This window comes from Saccoglossus kowalevskii, chromosome 3, assembly GCF_978046115.1.
Source record: "Saccoglossus kowalevskii chromosome 3, keSacKowa6.1, whole genome shotgun sequence".
NCBI lineage: Eukaryota > Metazoa > Hemichordata > Enteropneusta > Harrimaniidae > Saccoglossus > Saccoglossus kowalevskii.
Window position 1 is genome coordinate 37282659 of NC_140643.1, and position 15911 is coordinate 37298569.

General features: G+C 40.3%; 15 non-coding genes across 15 annotated transcripts; 8 read left to right on the forward strand and 7 right to left on the reverse strand.

Moving 5' to 3' along the window:
• Nucleotides 1-1005: 1005 nt before the first annotated feature.
• TRNAM-CAU (transfer RNA methionine (anticodon CAU)) lies at nt 1006-1077 on the reverse strand. The gene has a single exon. It is a non-coding gene; the product is annotated as a tRNA-Met (tRNA).
• Nucleotides 1078-1582: 505 nt separating this feature from the next.
• TRNAP-UGG (transfer RNA proline (anticodon UGG)) lies at nt 1583-1654 on the forward strand. Its single transcript has one exon. It is a non-coding gene; the product is annotated as a tRNA-Pro (tRNA).
• A 1259-nt stretch (nt 1655-2913) lies between these two features.
• Nucleotides 2914-2985, reverse strand: TRNAM-CAU (transfer RNA methionine (anticodon CAU)). The gene has a single exon. It is a non-coding gene; the product is annotated as a tRNA-Met (tRNA).
• Nucleotides 2986-3490: 505 nt separating this feature from the next.
• On the forward strand, nt 3491-3562 carry TRNAP-UGG (transfer RNA proline (anticodon UGG)). The gene has a single exon. It is a non-coding gene; the product is annotated as a tRNA-Pro (tRNA).
• Nucleotides 3563-4821: 1259 nt separating this feature from the next.
• On the reverse strand, nt 4822-4893 carry TRNAM-CAU (transfer RNA methionine (anticodon CAU)). The gene has a single exon. It is a non-coding gene; the product is annotated as a tRNA-Met (tRNA).
• A 505-nt stretch (nt 4894-5398) lies between these two features.
• TRNAP-UGG (transfer RNA proline (anticodon UGG)) lies at nt 5399-5470 on the forward strand. Its single transcript has one exon. It is a non-coding gene; the product is annotated as a tRNA-Pro (tRNA).
• Nucleotides 5471-6729: 1259 nt separating this feature from the next.
• On the reverse strand, nt 6730-6801 carry TRNAM-CAU (transfer RNA methionine (anticodon CAU)). The gene has a single exon. It is a non-coding gene; the product is annotated as a tRNA-Met (tRNA).
• A 505-nt stretch (nt 6802-7306) lies between these two features.
• Nucleotides 7307-7378, forward strand: TRNAP-UGG (transfer RNA proline (anticodon UGG)). Its single transcript has one exon. It is a non-coding gene; the product is annotated as a tRNA-Pro (tRNA).
• Nucleotides 7379-8637: 1259 nt separating this feature from the next.
• TRNAM-CAU (transfer RNA methionine (anticodon CAU)) lies at nt 8638-8709 on the reverse strand. The gene has a single exon. It is a non-coding gene; the product is annotated as a tRNA-Met (tRNA).
• Nucleotides 8710-9214: 505 nt separating this feature from the next.
• TRNAP-UGG (transfer RNA proline (anticodon UGG)) lies at nt 9215-9286 on the forward strand. Its single transcript has one exon. It is a non-coding gene; the product is annotated as a tRNA-Pro (tRNA).
• A 1836-nt stretch (nt 9287-11122) lies between these two features.
• Nucleotides 11123-11194, forward strand: TRNAP-UGG (transfer RNA proline (anticodon UGG)). Its single transcript has one exon. It is a non-coding gene; the product is annotated as a tRNA-Pro (tRNA).
• A 1259-nt stretch (nt 11195-12453) lies between these two features.
• On the reverse strand, nt 12454-12525 carry TRNAM-CAU (transfer RNA methionine (anticodon CAU)). The gene has a single exon. It is a non-coding gene; the product is annotated as a tRNA-Met (tRNA).
• Nucleotides 12526-13030: 505 nt separating this feature from the next.
• On the forward strand, nt 13031-13102 carry TRNAP-UGG (transfer RNA proline (anticodon UGG)). Its single transcript has one exon. It is a non-coding gene; the product is annotated as a tRNA-Pro (tRNA).
• Nucleotides 13103-14361: 1259 nt separating this feature from the next.
• On the reverse strand, nt 14362-14433 carry TRNAM-CAU (transfer RNA methionine (anticodon CAU)). Its single transcript has one exon. It is a non-coding gene; the product is annotated as a tRNA-Met (tRNA).
• A 505-nt stretch (nt 14434-14938) lies between these two features.
• TRNAP-UGG (transfer RNA proline (anticodon UGG)) lies at nt 14939-15010 on the forward strand. The gene has a single exon. It is a non-coding gene; the product is annotated as a tRNA-Pro (tRNA).
• The last annotated feature ends 901 nt before the right edge of the window (nt 15011-15911 follow it).

Consider the following 15911-nt stretch of genomic DNA (forward strand, 5'->3'; position numbering starts at 1 on the left):
AGTCATGAAATTCGGATACAAGAACACTAATATAAACTGTCGCAATCATTCGCACTAGAGATTTTGCCACATGGGAACGTTCGAACCGCACAAGATCGCTACAACGCAATGGATAAATGCATGCAGTGCACTGCAGTAAATGCCGAGTGAAAAACAACACTAACTTGTACTTGTTGCAACGCAATCATCATATTCGTGAGTACTAGTGCTTGGTACATTTTGTTTGACGAATAGTACGATAGTTTGTCTTTTCTTCGGGTTGTCGTGGTAGACATCGCGACTGTAAACGGCCAAGACACCGTTCAGGTTCCTTTGAATGTCACGAGCCCAAAGGTCGATGTCGTCGGTTGAAACAGCAAGGCTATGAGATGCGAATAACTGTACTTGCAAGCCAAATGTGAACAGAGTTATGTCACTCAATTCCACGACCCATTGTTTCATTGGGGTAATGATATTCTGCATTCTTGAGTGGCATTCAGCCAAGGATCGGAGCGCGATAAAAGGGCGACATTCCAAATATTACGTTAAAACGGAACGACCAATAGCGCCGCGTGTTAGAACTATCCACAGGTAAATGATATATTGTGAGTGCGATTCATTTGACTTACGTGGCCCATTACTGTAATTTATTTTTGATAAGTAGTCAACAAACTTATCAAAGTAGTGAAACTCTTTAGAACGTCCCTGGGTGGGCTCGAACCACCAACCTTTCGGTTAACAGCCGAACGCGCTAACCTATTGCGCCACAGAGACAACTACATTCTCGTATTTCCCTTTAATTTTTTTCAACTTCTGCTCCACATCTCACTGTGTATTATTGGGATTTACGAAAATATTGTCACTTTCCAGATAATACTAATAATTCTACACGTGTTCATGTAAAAACAGGTGAAACTGTTATTAAGATTATTTTTATTTGTTGCGGATATGTTACTACATGCTAATGCAATTGTGTTGAAACCTGAAATACCGACAGTTTAGAAAAAATTCCATTTTTAAAATTTATAGCAGCGCCTGGTTTCGATCCAGGGACCTCTGGGTTATGGGCCCAGCACGCTTCCGCTGCGCCACGCTGCTGCAGACATGATTGGTAATTACATGCACTTTGATATTCTTTTTTTTCTCTGATGCAACCATCGGAAAGTCTGTACTTGTTACAACGCCATTATCATTTTCGTGAGTACATTTTTGTGCTTGATACATTTTGTTTGACGAATGGTACAATGACCGAATTTGTTAATGACCTTTTTTTTAAATTAACATCATGAAAAAATGAAAACTAGAAAAGCTGATAAACGGTATTATACCACTTCTTGTTATGTAACCCATTGTCCCAAACGTGTGTTTATTACTGTAACTCCGCACTTGGTCATTTACCTCTATGTAGATTAGTAAACGCTACCTTTAGGGTACAGGAGGTCTCTGGTTCAAATCCCGGATGAGCTAATACTCTATTGAACAAAGAATAATCGCTGCGCCAGATTCGGCTTGCATAAGTACGACAATCTGTCAATCCATTTTTAAATCAGCGATTGAAGAATTATCGTCGAAGATTCCATATACTTATGTACCATTTATATCTGGCTCGTTGGTCTAGGGGTATGATTCTCGCTTTGGGTGCGAGAGGTCCCGGGTTCAAATCCCGGACGAGCCCATATTTTGCCAAACAAAGAATAATCGCTGCCCCAGATTCGATTGCACAAAAACAGAAATTTCGCAATCCTCAAATTCAAAATACCGAGATCAAATAATTATCGTCACCAATTTTATATGTAGACAGCATGTTTGTCTGACTCGTTGGTCTAGGGGCATGATACTCACTTACTGTGGCAGTGGTTCCGGGTTCCAACTTCTGGACGAGCCCTCATTATTTTACATATTGCAGTATGATGTTTGATTTTCAATTCTAGTCATGAAATTCGGATACAAGAACACTAATATAAACTGTCGCAATCTTTCGCACTAGAGATTTTGCCACATGGGAACGTTCGAACCGCACAAGATTGCTACAACGCAATGGATAAATGCATGCAGTGCACTGCAGTAAATGCCGAGTGAAAAACAACACTAACTTGCACTTGTTGCAACGCAATCATCATATTCGTGAGTACTAGTGCTTAGTACATTTTGTTTGACGAATAGTACGATAGTTTGTCTTTTCTTCGGGTTGTCGTGGTAGACATCGCGACTGTAAACGGCCAAGACACCGTTCAGGTTCCTTTCAATGTCACGAGCCCAAAGGTCGATGTCGTCGGTTGAAACAGCAAGGCTATGAGATGCGAATAACTGTACTTGCAAGCCAAAGGTGAACAGAGTTATGTCACTCAATTCCACGACCCATTGTTTCATTGGGGTAATGATATTCTGCATTCTTGAGTGGCATTCAGCCAAGGATCGGAGCGCGATAAAAGGGCGACATTCCAAATATTACGTTAAAACGGAACGACCAATAGCGCCGCGTGTTAGAACTATCCACAGGTAAATGATATATTGTGAGTGCGATTCATTTGACTTACGTGGCCCATTACTGTAATTTATTTTTGATAAGTAGTCAACAAACTTATCAAAGTAGTGAAACTCTTTAGAACGTCCCTGGGTGGGCTCGAACCACCAACCTTTCGGTTAACAGCCGAACGCGCTAACCTATTGCGCCACAGAGACAACTACATTCTCGTATTTCCCTTTAATTTTTTTCAACTTCTGCACCACATCTCACTGTGTATTATTGGGATTTACGAAAATATTGTCACTTTCCAGATAATACTAATAATTCTACACGTGTTCATGTAAAAACAGGTGAAACTGTTATTAAGATTATTTTTATTTGTTGCGGATATGTTACTACATGCTAATGCAATTGTGTTGAAACCTGAAATACCGACAGTTTAGAAAAAATTCCATTTTTAAAACTTATAGCAGCGCCTGGTTTCGATCCAGGGACCTCTGGGTTATGGGCCCAGCACGCTTCCGCTGCGCCACGCTGCTGCAGACATGATTGGTAATTACATGCACTTTGATATTCTTTTTTTTCTCTGATGCAACCATCGGAAAGTCTGTACTTGTTACAACCCCATTATCATTTTCGTGAGTACATTTTTGTGCTTGATACATTTTGTTTGACGAATGGTACAATGACCGAATTTGTTAATGACCTTTTTTTTAAATTAACATCATGAAAAAATGAAAACTAGAAAAGCTGATAAACGGTATTATACCACTTCTTGTTATGTAACCCATTGTCCCAAACGTGTGTTTATTACTGTAACTCCGCACTTGGTCATTTACCTCTATGTAGATTAGTAAACGCTACCTTTAGGGTACAGGAGGTCTCTGGTTCAAATCCCGGATGAGCTAATATTCTATTGAACAAAGAATAATCGCTGCGCCAGATTCGGCTTGCATAAGTACGACAATCTGTCAATCCATTTTTAAATCAGCGATTGAAGAATTATCGTCGAAGATTCCATATACTTATGTACCATTTATATCTGGCTCGTTGGTCTAGGGGTATGATTCTCGCTTTGGGTGCGAGAGGTCCCGGGTTCAAATCCCGGACGAGCCCATATTTTGCCAAACAAAGAATAATCGCTGCCCCAGATTCGATTGCACAAAAACAGCAATTTCGCAATCCTCAAATTCAAAATACCGAGATCAAATAATTATCGTCACCAATTTTATATGTAGACAGCATGTTTGTCTGACTCGTTGGTCTAGGGGCATGATACTCACTTACTGTGGCAGTGGTTCCGGGTTCCAACTTCTGGACGAGCCCTCATTATTTTACATATTGCAGTATGATGTTTGATTTTCAATTCTAGTCATGAAATTCGGATACAAGAACACTAATATAAACTGTCGCAATCTTTCGCACTAGAGATTTTGCCACATGGGAACGTTCGAACCGCACAAGATTGCTACAACGCAATGGATAAATGCATGCAGTGCACTGCAGTAAATGCCGAGTGAAAAACAACACTAACTTGCACTTGTTGCAACGCAATCATCATATTCGTGAGTACTAGTGCTTGGTACATTTTGTTTGACGAATAGTACGATAGTTTGTCTTTTCTTCGGGTTGTCGTGGTAGACATCGCGACTGTAAACGGCCAAGACACCGTTCAGGTTCCTTTCAATGTCACGAGCCCAAAGGTCGATGTCGTCGGTTGAAACAGCAAGGCTATGAGATGCGAATAACTGTACTTGCAAGCCAAATGTGAACAGAGTTATGTCACTCAATTCCACGACCCATTGTTTCATTGGGGTAATGATATTCTGCATTCTTGAGTGGCATTCAGCCAAGGATCGGAGCGCGATAAAAGGGCGACATTCCAAATATTACGTTAAAACGGAACGACCAATAGCGCCGCGTGTTAGAACTATCCACAGGTAAATGATATATTGTGAGTGCGATTCATTTGACTTACGTGGCCCATTACTGTAATTTATTTTTGATAAGTAGTCAACAAACTTATCAAAGTAGTGAAACTCTTTAGAACGTCCCTGGGTGGGCTCGAACCACCAACCTTTCGGTTAACAGCCGAACGCGCTAACCTATTGCGCCACAGAGACAACTACATTCTCGTATTTCCCTTTAATTTTTTTCAACTTCTGCACCACATCTCACTGTGTATTATTGGGATTTACGAAAATATTGTCACTTTCCAGATAATACTAATAATTCTACACGTGTTCATGTAAAAACAGGTGAAACTGTTATTAAGATTATTTTTATTTGTTGCGGATATGTTACTACATGCTAATGCAATTGTGTTGAAACCTGAAATACCGACAGTTTAGAAAAAATTCCATTTTTAAAACTTATAGCAGCGCCTGGTTTCGATCCAGGGACCTCTGGGTTATGGGCCCAGCACGCTTCCGCTGCGCCACGCTGCTGCAGACATGATTGGTAATTACATGCACTTTGATATTCTTTTTTTTCTCTGATGCAACCATCGGAAAGTCTGTACTTGTTACAACGCCATTATCATTTTCGTGAGTACATTTTTGTGCTTGATACATTTTGTTTGACGAATGGTACAATGACCGAATTTGTTAATGACCTTTTTTTTAAATTAACATCATGAAAAAATGAAAACTAGAAAAGCTGATAAACGGTATTATACCACTTCTTGTTATGTAGCCCATTGTCTCAAACGTGTGTTTATTACTGTAACTCCGCACTTGGTCATTTACCTCTATGTAGATTAGTAAACGCTACCTTTAGGGTACAGGAGGTCTCTGGTTCAAATCCCGGATGAGCTAATATTCTATTGAACAAAGAATAATCGCTGCGCCAGATTCGGCTTGCATAAGTACGACAATCTGTCAATCCATTTTTAAATCAGCGATTGAAGAATTATCGTCGAAGATTCCATATACTTATGTACCATTTATATCTGGCTCGTTGGTATAGGGGTATGATTCTCGCTTTGGGTGCGAGAGGTCCCGGGTTCAAATCCCGGACGAGCCCATATTTTGCCAAACAAAGAATAATCGCTGCCCCAGATTCGATTGCACAAAAACAGCAATTTCGCAATCCTCAAATTCAAAATACCGAGATCAAATAATTATCGTCACCAATTTTATATGTAGACAGCATGTTTGTCTGACTCGTTGGTCTAGGGGCATGATACTCACTTACTGTGGCAGTGGTTCCGGGTTCCAACTTCTGGACGAGCCCTCATTATTTTACATATTGCAGTATGATGTTTGATTTTCAATTCTAGTCATGAAATTCGGATACAAGAACACTAATATAAACTGTCGCAATCTTTCGCACTAGAGATTTTGCCACATGGGAACGTTCGAACCGCACAAGATTGCTACAACGCAATGGATAAATGCATGCAGTGCACTGCAGTAAATGCCGAGTGAAAAACAACACTAACTTGCACTTGTTGCAACGCAATCATCATATTCGTGAGTACTAGTGCTTGGTACATTTTGTTTGACGAATAGTACGATAGTTTGTCTTTTCTTCGGGTTGTCGTGGTAGACATCGCGACTGTAAACGGCCAAGACACCGTTCAGGTTCCTTTCAATGTCACGAGCCCAAAGGTCGATGTCGTCGGTTGAAACAGCAAGGCTATGAGATGCGAATAACTGTACTTGCAAGCCAAATGTGAACAGAGTTATGTCACTCAATTCCACGACCCATTGTTTCATTGGGGTAATGATATTCTGCATTCTTGAGTGGCATTCAGCCAAGGATCGGAGCGCGATAAAAGGGCGACATTCCAAATATTACGTTAAAACGGAACGACCAATAGCGCCGCGTGTTAGAACTATCCACAGGTAAATGATATATTGTGAGTGCCATTCATTTGACTTACGTGGCCCATTACTGTAATTTATTTTTGATAAGTAGTCAACAAACTTATCAAAGTAGTGAAACTCTTTAGAACGTCCCTGGGTGGGCTCGAACCACCAACCTTTCGGTTAACAGCCGAACGCGCTAACCTATTGCGCCACAGAGACAACTACATTCTCGTATTTCCCTTTAATTTTTTTCAACTTCTGCACCACATCTCACTGTGTATTATTGGGATTTACGAAAATATTGTCACTTTCCAGATAATACTAATAATTCTACACGTGTTCATGTAAAAACAGGTGAAACTGTTATTAAGATTATTTTTATTTGTTGCGGATATGTTACTACATGCTAATGCAATTGTGTTGAAACCTGAAATACCGACAGTTTAGAAAAAATTCCATTTTTAAAACTTATAGCAGCGCCTGGTTTCGATCCAGGGACCTCTGGGTTATGGGCCCAGCACGCTTCCGCTGCGCCACGCTGCTGCAGACATGATTGGTAATTACATGCACTTTGATATTCTTTTTTTTCTCTGATGCAACCATCGGAAAGTCTGTACTTGTTACAACGCCATTATCATTTTCGTGAGTACATTTTTGTGCTTGATACATTTTGTTTGACGAATGGTACAATGACCGAATTTGTTAATGACCTTTTTTTTAAATTAACATCATGAAAAAATGAAAACTAGAAAAGCTGATAAACGGTATTATACCACTTCTTGTTATGTAGCCCATTGTCTCAAACGTGTGTTTATTACTGTAACTCCGCACTTGGTCATTTACCTCTATGTAGATTAGTAAACGCTACCTTTAGGGTACAGGAGGTCTCTGGTTCAAATCCCGGATGAGCTAATATTCTATTGAACAAAGAATAATCGCTGCGCCAGATTCGGCTTGCATAAGTACGACAATCTGTCAATCCATTTTTAAATCAGCGATTGAAGAATTATCGTCGAAGATTCCATATACTTATGTACCATTTATATCTGGCTCGTTGGTCTAGGGGTATGATTCTCGCTTTGGGTGCGAGAGGTCCCGGGTTCAAATCCCGGACGAGCCCATATTTTGCCAAACAAAGAATAATCGCTGCCCCAGATTCGATTGCACAAAAACAGCAATTTCGCAATCCTCAAATTCAAAATACCGAGATCAAATAATTATCGTCACCAATTTTATATGTAGACAGCATGTTTGTCTGACTCGTTGGTCTAGGGGCATGATACTCACTTACTGTGGCAGTGGTTCCGGGTTCCAACTTCTGGACGAGCCCTCATTATTTTACATATTGCAGTATGATGTTTGATTTTCAATTCTAGTCATGAAATTCGGATACAAGAACACTAATATAAACTGTCGCAATCTTTCGCACTAGAGATTTTGCCACATGGGAACGTTCGAACCGCACAAGATTGCTACAACGCAATGGATAAATGCATGCAGTGCACTGCAGTAAATGCCGAGTGAAAAACAACACTAACTTGCACTTGTTGCAACGCAATCATCATATTCGTGAGTACTAGTGCTTGGTACATTTTGTTTGACGAATAGTACGATAGTTTGTCTTTTCTTCGGGTTGTCGTGGTAGACATCGCGACTGTAAACGGCCAAGACACCGTTCAGGTTCCTTTCAATGTCACGAGCCCAAAGGTCGATGTCGTCGGTTGAAACAGCAAGGCTATGAGATGCGAATAACTGTACTTGCAAGCCAAATGTGAACAGAGTTATGTCACTCAATTCCACGACCCATTGTTTCATTGGGGTAATGATATTCTGCATTCTTGAGTGGCATTCAGCCAAGGATCGGAGCGCGATAAAAGGGCGACATTCCAAATATTACGTTAAAACGGAACGACCAATAGCGCCGCGTGTTAGAACTATCCACAGGTAAATGATATATTGTGAGTGCGATTCATTTGACTTACGTGGCCCATTACTGTAATTTATTTTTGATAAGTAGTCAACAAACTTATCAAAGTAGTGAAACTCTTTAGAACGTCCCTGGGTGGGCTCGAACCACCAACCTTTCGGTTAACAGCCGAACGCGCTAACCTATTGCGCCACAGAGACAACTACATTCTCGTATTTCCCTTTAATTTTTTTCAACTTCTGCACCACATCTCACTGTGTATTATTGGGATTTACGAAAATATTGTCACTTTCCAGATAATACTAATAATTCTACACGTGTTCATGTAAAAACAGGTGAAACTGTTATTAAGATTATTTTTATTTGTTGCGGATATGTTACTACATGCTAATGCAATTGTGTTGAAACCTGAAATACCGACAGTTTAGAAAAAATTCCATTTTTAAAACTTATAGCAGCGCCTGGTTTCGATCCAGGGACCTCTGGGTTATGGGCCCAGCACGCTTCCGCTGCGCCACGCTGCTGCAGACATGATTGGTAATTACATGCACTTTGATATTCTTTTTTTTCTCTGATGCAACCATCGGAAAGTCTGTACTTGTTACAACGCCATTATCATTTTCGTGAGTACATTTTTGTGCTTGATACATTTTGTTTGACGAATGGTACAATGACCGAATTTGTTAATGACCTTTTTTTTAAATTAACATCATGAAAAAATGAAAACTAGAAAAGCTGATAAACGGTATTATACCACTTCTTGTTATGTAACCCATTGTCCCAAACGTGTGTTTATTACTGTAACTCCGCACTTGGTCATTTACCTCTATGTAGATTAGTAAACGCTACCTTTAGGGTACAGGAGGTCTCTGGTTCAAATCCCGGATGAGCTAATATTCTATTGAACAAAGAATAATCGCTGCGCCAGATTCGGCTTGCATAAGTACGACAATCTGTCAATCCATTTTTAAATCAGCGATTGAAGAATTATCGTCGAAGATTCCATATACTTATGTACCATTTATATCTGGCTCGTTGGTCTAGGGGTATGATTCTCGCTTTGGGTGCGAGAGGTCCCGGGTTCAAATCCCGGACGAGCCCATATTTTGCCAAACAAAGAATAATCGCTGCCCCAGATTCGATTGCACAAAAACAGCAATTTCGCAATCCTCAAATTCAAAATACCGAGATCAAATAATTATCGTCACCAATTTTATATGTAGACAGCATGTTTGTCTGACTCGTTGGTCTAGGGGCATGATACTCACTTACTGTGGCAGTGGTTCCAGGTTCCAACTTCTGGACGAGCCCTCATTATTTTACATATTGCAGTATGATGTTTGATTTTCAATTCTAGTCATGAAATTCGGATACAAGAACACTAATATAAACTGTCGCAATCTTTCGCACTAGAGATTTTGCCACATGGGAACGTTCGAACCGCACAAGATTGCTACAACGCAATGGATAAATGCATGCAGTGCACTGCAGTAAATGCCGAGTGAAAAACAACACTAACTTGCACTTGTTGCAACGCAATCATCATATTCGTGAGTACTAGTGCTTGGTACATTTTGTTTGACGAATAGTACGATAGTTTGTCTTTTCTTCGGGTTGTCGTGGTAGACATCGCGACTGTAAACGGCCAAGACACCGTTCAGGTTCCTTTCAATGTCACGAGCCCAAAGGTCGATGTCGTCGGTTGAAACAGCAAGGCTATGAGATGCGAATAACTGTACTTGCAAGCCAAATGTGAACAGAGTTATGTCACTCAATTCCACGACCCATTGTTTCATTGGGGTAATGATATTCTGCATTCTTGAGTGGCATTCAGCCAAGGATCGGAGCGCGATAAAAGGGCGACATTCCAAATATTACGTTAAAACGGAACGACCAATAGCGCCGCGTGTTAGAACTATCCACAGGTAAATGATATATTGTGAGTGCGATTCATTTGACTTACGTGGCCCATTACTGTAATTTATTTTTGATAAGTAGTCAACAAACTTATCAAAGTAGTGAAACTCTTTAAAACGTCCCTGGGTGGGCTCGAACCACCAACCTTTCGGTTAACAGCCGAACGCGCTAACCTATTGCGCCACAGAGACAACTACATTCTCGTATTTCCCTTTAATTTTTTTCAACTTCTGCACCACATCTCACTGTGTATTATTGGGATTTACGAAAATATTGTCACTTTCCAGATAATACTAATAATTCTACACGTGTTCATGTAAAAACAGGTGAAACTGTTATTAAGATTATTTTTATTTGTTGCGGATATGTTACTACATGCTAATGCAATTGTGTTGAAACCTGAAATACCGACAGTTTAGAAAAAATTCCATTTTTAAAACTTATAGCAGCGCCTGGTTTCGATCCAAGGACCTCTGGGTTATGGGCCCAGCACGCTTCCGCTGCGCCACGCTGCTGCAGACATGATTGGTAATTACATGCACTTTGATATTCTTTTTTTTCTCTGATGCAACCATCGGAAAGTCTGTACTTGTTACAACGCCATTATCATTTTCGTGAGTACATTTTTGTGCTTGATACATTTTGTTTGACGAATGGTACAATGACCGAATTTGTTAATGACCTTTTTTTTAAATTAACATCATGAAAAAATGAAAACTAGAAAAGCTGATAAACGGTATTATACCACTTCTTGTTATGTAGCCCATTGTCCCAAACGTGTGTTTATTACTGTAACTCCGCACTTGGTCATTTACCTCTATGTAGATTAGTAAACGCTACCTTTAGGGTACAGGAGGTCTCTGGTTCAAATCCCGGATGAGCTAATATTCTATTGAACAAAGAATAATCGCTGCGCCAGATTCGGCTTGCATAAGTACGACAATCTGTCAATCCATTTTTAAATCAGCGATTGAAGAATTATCGTCGAAGATTCCATATACTTATGTACCATTTATATCTGGCTCGTTGGTCTAGGGGTATGATTCTCGCTTTGGGTGCGAGAGGTCCCGGGTTCAAATCCCGGACGAGCCCATATTTTGCCAAACAAAGAATAATCGCTGCCCCAGATTCGATTGCACAAAAACAGCAATTTCGCAATCCTCAAATTCAAAATACCGAGATCAAATAATTATCGTCACCAATTTTATATGTAGACAGCATGTTTGTCTGACTCGTTGGTCTAGGGGCATGATACTCACTTACTGTGGCAGTGGTTCCGGGTTCCAACTTCTGGACGAGCCCTCATTATTTTACATATTGCAGTATGATGTTTGATTTTCAATTCTAGTCATGAAATTCGGATACAAGAACACTAATATAAACTGTCGCAATCTTTCGCACTAGAGATTTTGCCACATGGGAACGTTCGAACCGCACAAGATTGCTACAACGCAATGGATAAATGCATGCAGTGCACTGCAGTAAATGCCGAGTGAAAAACAACACTAACTTGCACTTGTTGCAACGCAATCATCATATTCGTGAGTACTAGTGCTTGGTACATTTTGTTTGACGAATAGTACGATAGTTTGTCTTTTCTTCGGGTTGTCGTGGTAGACATCGCGACTGTAAACGGCCAAGACACCGTTCAGGTTCCTTTGAATGTCACGAGCCCAAAGGTCGATGTCGTCGGTTGAAACAGCAAGGCTATGAGATGCGAATAACTGTACTTGCAAGCCAAATGTGAACAGAGTTATGTCACTCAATTCCACGACCCATTGTTTCATTGGGGTAATGATATTCTGCATTCTTGAGTGGCATTCAGCCAAGGATCGGAGCGCGATAAAAGGGCGACATTCCAAATATTACGTTAAAACGGAACGACCAATAGCGCCGCGTGTTAGAACTATCCACAGGTAAATGATATATTGTGAGTGCCATTCATTTGACTTACGTGGCCCATTACTGTAATTTATTTTTGATAAGTAGTCAACAAACTTATCAAAGTAGTGAAACTCTTTAGAACGTCCCTGGGTGGGCTCGAACCACCAACCTTTCGGTTAACAGCCGAACGCGCTAACCTATTGCGCCACAGAGACAACTACATTCTCGTATTTCCCTTTAATTTTTTTCAACTTCTGCACCACATCTCACTGTGTATTATTGGGATTTACGAAAATATTGTCACTTTCCAGATAATACTAATAATTCTACACGTGTTCATGTAAAAACAGGTGAAACTGTTATTAAGATTATTTTTATTTGTTGCGGATATGTCACTACATGCTAATGCAATTGTGTTGAAACCTGAAATACCGACAGTTTAGAAAAAATTCCATTTTTAAAACTTATAGCAGCGCCTGGTTTCGATCCAGGGACCTCTGGGTTATGGGCCCAGCACGCTTCCGCTGCGCCACGCTGCTGCAGACATGATTGGTAATTACATGCACTTTGATATTCTTTTTTTTCTCTGATGCAACCATCGGAAAGTCTGTACTTGTTACAACGCCATTATCATTTTCGTGAGTACATTTTTGTGCTTGATACATTTTGTTTGACGAATGGTACAATGACCGAATTTGTTAATGACCTTTTTTTTAAATTAACATCATGAAAAAATGAAAACTAGAAAAGCTGATAAACGGTATTATACCACTTCTTGTTATGTAACCCATTGTCCCAAACGTGTGTTTATTACTGTAACTCCGCACTTGGTCATTTACCTCTATGTAGATTAGTAAACGCTACCTTTAGGGTACAGGAGGTCTCTGGTTCAAATCCCGGATGAGCTAATATTCTATTGAACAAAGAATAATCGCTGCGCCAGATTCGGCTTGCATAAGTACGACAATCTGTCAATCCATTTTTAAATCAGCGATTGAAGAATTATCGTCGAAGATTCCATATACTTATGTACCATTTATATCTGGCTCGTTGGTCTAGGGGTATGATTCTCGCTTTGGGTGCGAGAGGTCCCGGGTTCAAATCCCGGACGAGCCCATATTTTGCCAAACAAAGAATAATCGCTGCCCCAGATTCGATTGCACAAAAACAGCAATTTCGCAATCCTCAAATTCAAAATACCGAGATCAAATAATTATCGTCACCAATTTTATATGTAGACAGCATGTTTGTCTGACTCGTTGGTCTAGGGGCATGATACTCACTTACTGTGGCAGTGGTTCCGGGTTCCAACTTCTGGACGAGCCCTCATTATTTTACATATTGCAGTATGATGTTTGATTTTCAATTCTAGTCATGAAATTCGGATACAAGAACACTAATATAAACTGTCGCAATCTTTCGCACTAGAGATTTTGCCACATGGGAACGTTCGAACCGCACAAGATTGCTACAACGCAATGGATAAATGCATGCAGTGCACTGCAGTAAATGCCGAGTGAAAAACAACACTAACTTGCACTTGTTGCAACGCAATCATCATATTCGTGAGTACTAGTGCTTGGTACATTTTGTTTGACGAATAGTACGATAGTTTGTCTTTTCTTCGGGTTGTCGTGGTAGACATCGCGACTGTAAACGGCCAAGACACCGTTCAGGTTCCTTTCAATGTCACGAGCCCAAAGGTCGATGTCGTCGGTTGAAACAGCAAGGCTATGAGATGCGAATAACTGTACTTGCAAGCCAAATGTGAACAGAGTTATGTCACTCAATTCCACGACCCATTGTTTCATTGGGGTAATGATATTCTGCATTCTTGAGTGGCATTCAGCCAAGGATCGGAGCGCGATAAAAGGGCGACATTCCAAATATTACGTTAAAACGGAACGACCAATAGCGCCGCGTGTTAGAACTATCCACAGGTAAATGATATGTTGTGAGTGCGATTCATTTGACTTACGTGGCCCATTACTGTAATTTATTTTTGATAAGTAGTCAACAAACTTATCAAAGTAGTGAAACTCTTTAGAACGTCCCTGGGTGGGCTCGAACCACCAACCTTTCGGTTAACAGCCGAACGCGCTAACCTATTGCGCCACAGAGACAACTACATTCTTGTATTTCCCTTTAATTTTTTTCAACTTCTGAACCACATCTCACTGTGTATTATTGGGATTTACGAAAATATTGTCACTTTCCAGATAATACTAACAATTCTACACGTGTTCATGTAAAAACAGGTGAAACTGTTATTAAGATTATTTTTATTTGTTGCGGATATGTTACTACATGCTAATGCAATTGTGTTGAAACCTGAAATACCGACAGTTTAGAAAAAATTCCATTTTTAAAACTTATAGCAGCGCCTGGTTTCGATCCAGGGACCTCTGGGTTATGGGCCCAGCACGCTTCCGCTGCGCCACGCTGCTGCAGACATGATTGGTAATTACATGCACTTTGATATTCTTTTTTTTCTCTGATGCAACCATCGGAAAGTCTGTACTTGTTACAACGCCATTATCATTTTCGTGAGTACATTTTTGTGCTTGATACATTTTGTTTGACGAATGGTACAATGACCGAATTTGTTAATGACCTTTTTTTTAAATTAACATCATGAAAAAATGAAAACTAGAAAAGCTGATAAACGGTATTATACCACTTCTTGTTATGTAGCCCATTGTCCCAAACGTGTGTTTATTACTGTAACTCCGCACTTGGTCATTTACCTCTATGTAGATTAGTAAACGCTACCTTTAGGGTACAGGAGGTCTCTGGTTCAAATCCCGGATGAGCTAATATTCTATTGAACAAAGAATAATCGCTGCGCCAGATTCGGCTTGCATAAGTACGACAATCTGTCAATCCATTTTTAAATCAGCGATTGAAGAATTATCGTCGAAGATTCCATATACTTATGTACCATTTATATCTGGCTCGTTGGTCTAGGGGTATGATTCTCGCTTTGGGTGCGAGAGGTCCCGGGTTCAAATCCCGGACGAGCCCATATTTTGCCAAACAAAGAATAATCGCTGCCCCAGATTCGATTGCACAAAAACAGCAATTTCGCAATCCTCAAATTCAAAATACCGAGATCAAATAATTATCGTCACCAATTTTATATGTAGACAGCATGTTTGTCTGACTCGTTGGTCTAGGGGCATGATACTCACTTACTGTGGCAGTGGTTCCGGGTTCCAACTTCTGGACGAGCCCTCATTATTTTACATATTGCAGTATGATGTTTGATTTTCAATTCTAGTCATGAAATTCGGATACAAGAACACTAATATAAACTGTCGCAATCTTTCGCACTAGAGATTTTGCCACATGGGAACGTTCGAACCGCACAAGATTGCTACAACGCAATGGATAAATGCATGCAGTGCACTGCAGTAAATGCCGAGTGAAAAACAACACTAACTTGCACTTGTTGCAACGCAATCATCATATTCGTGAGTACTAGTGCTTGGTACATTTTGTTTGACGAATAGTACGATAGTTTGTCTTTTCTTCGGGTTGTCGTGGTAGACATCGCGACTGTAAACGGCCAAGACACCGTTCAGGTTCCTTTCAATGTCACGAGCCCAAAGGTCGATGTCGTCGGTTGAAACAGCAAGGCTATGAGATGCGAATAACTGTACTTGCAAGCCAAATGTGAACAGAGTTATGTCACTCAATTCCACGACCCATTGTTTCATTGGGGTAATGATATTCTGCATTCTTGAGTGGCATTCAGCCAAGGATCGGAGCGCGATAAAAGGGCGACATTCCAAATATTACGTTAAAACGGAACGACCAATAGCGCCGCGTGTTAGAACTATCCAAAGGTAAATGATATATTGTGAGTGCGATTCATTTGACTTACGTGGCCCATTACTGTAATTTATTTTTGATAAGTAGTCAA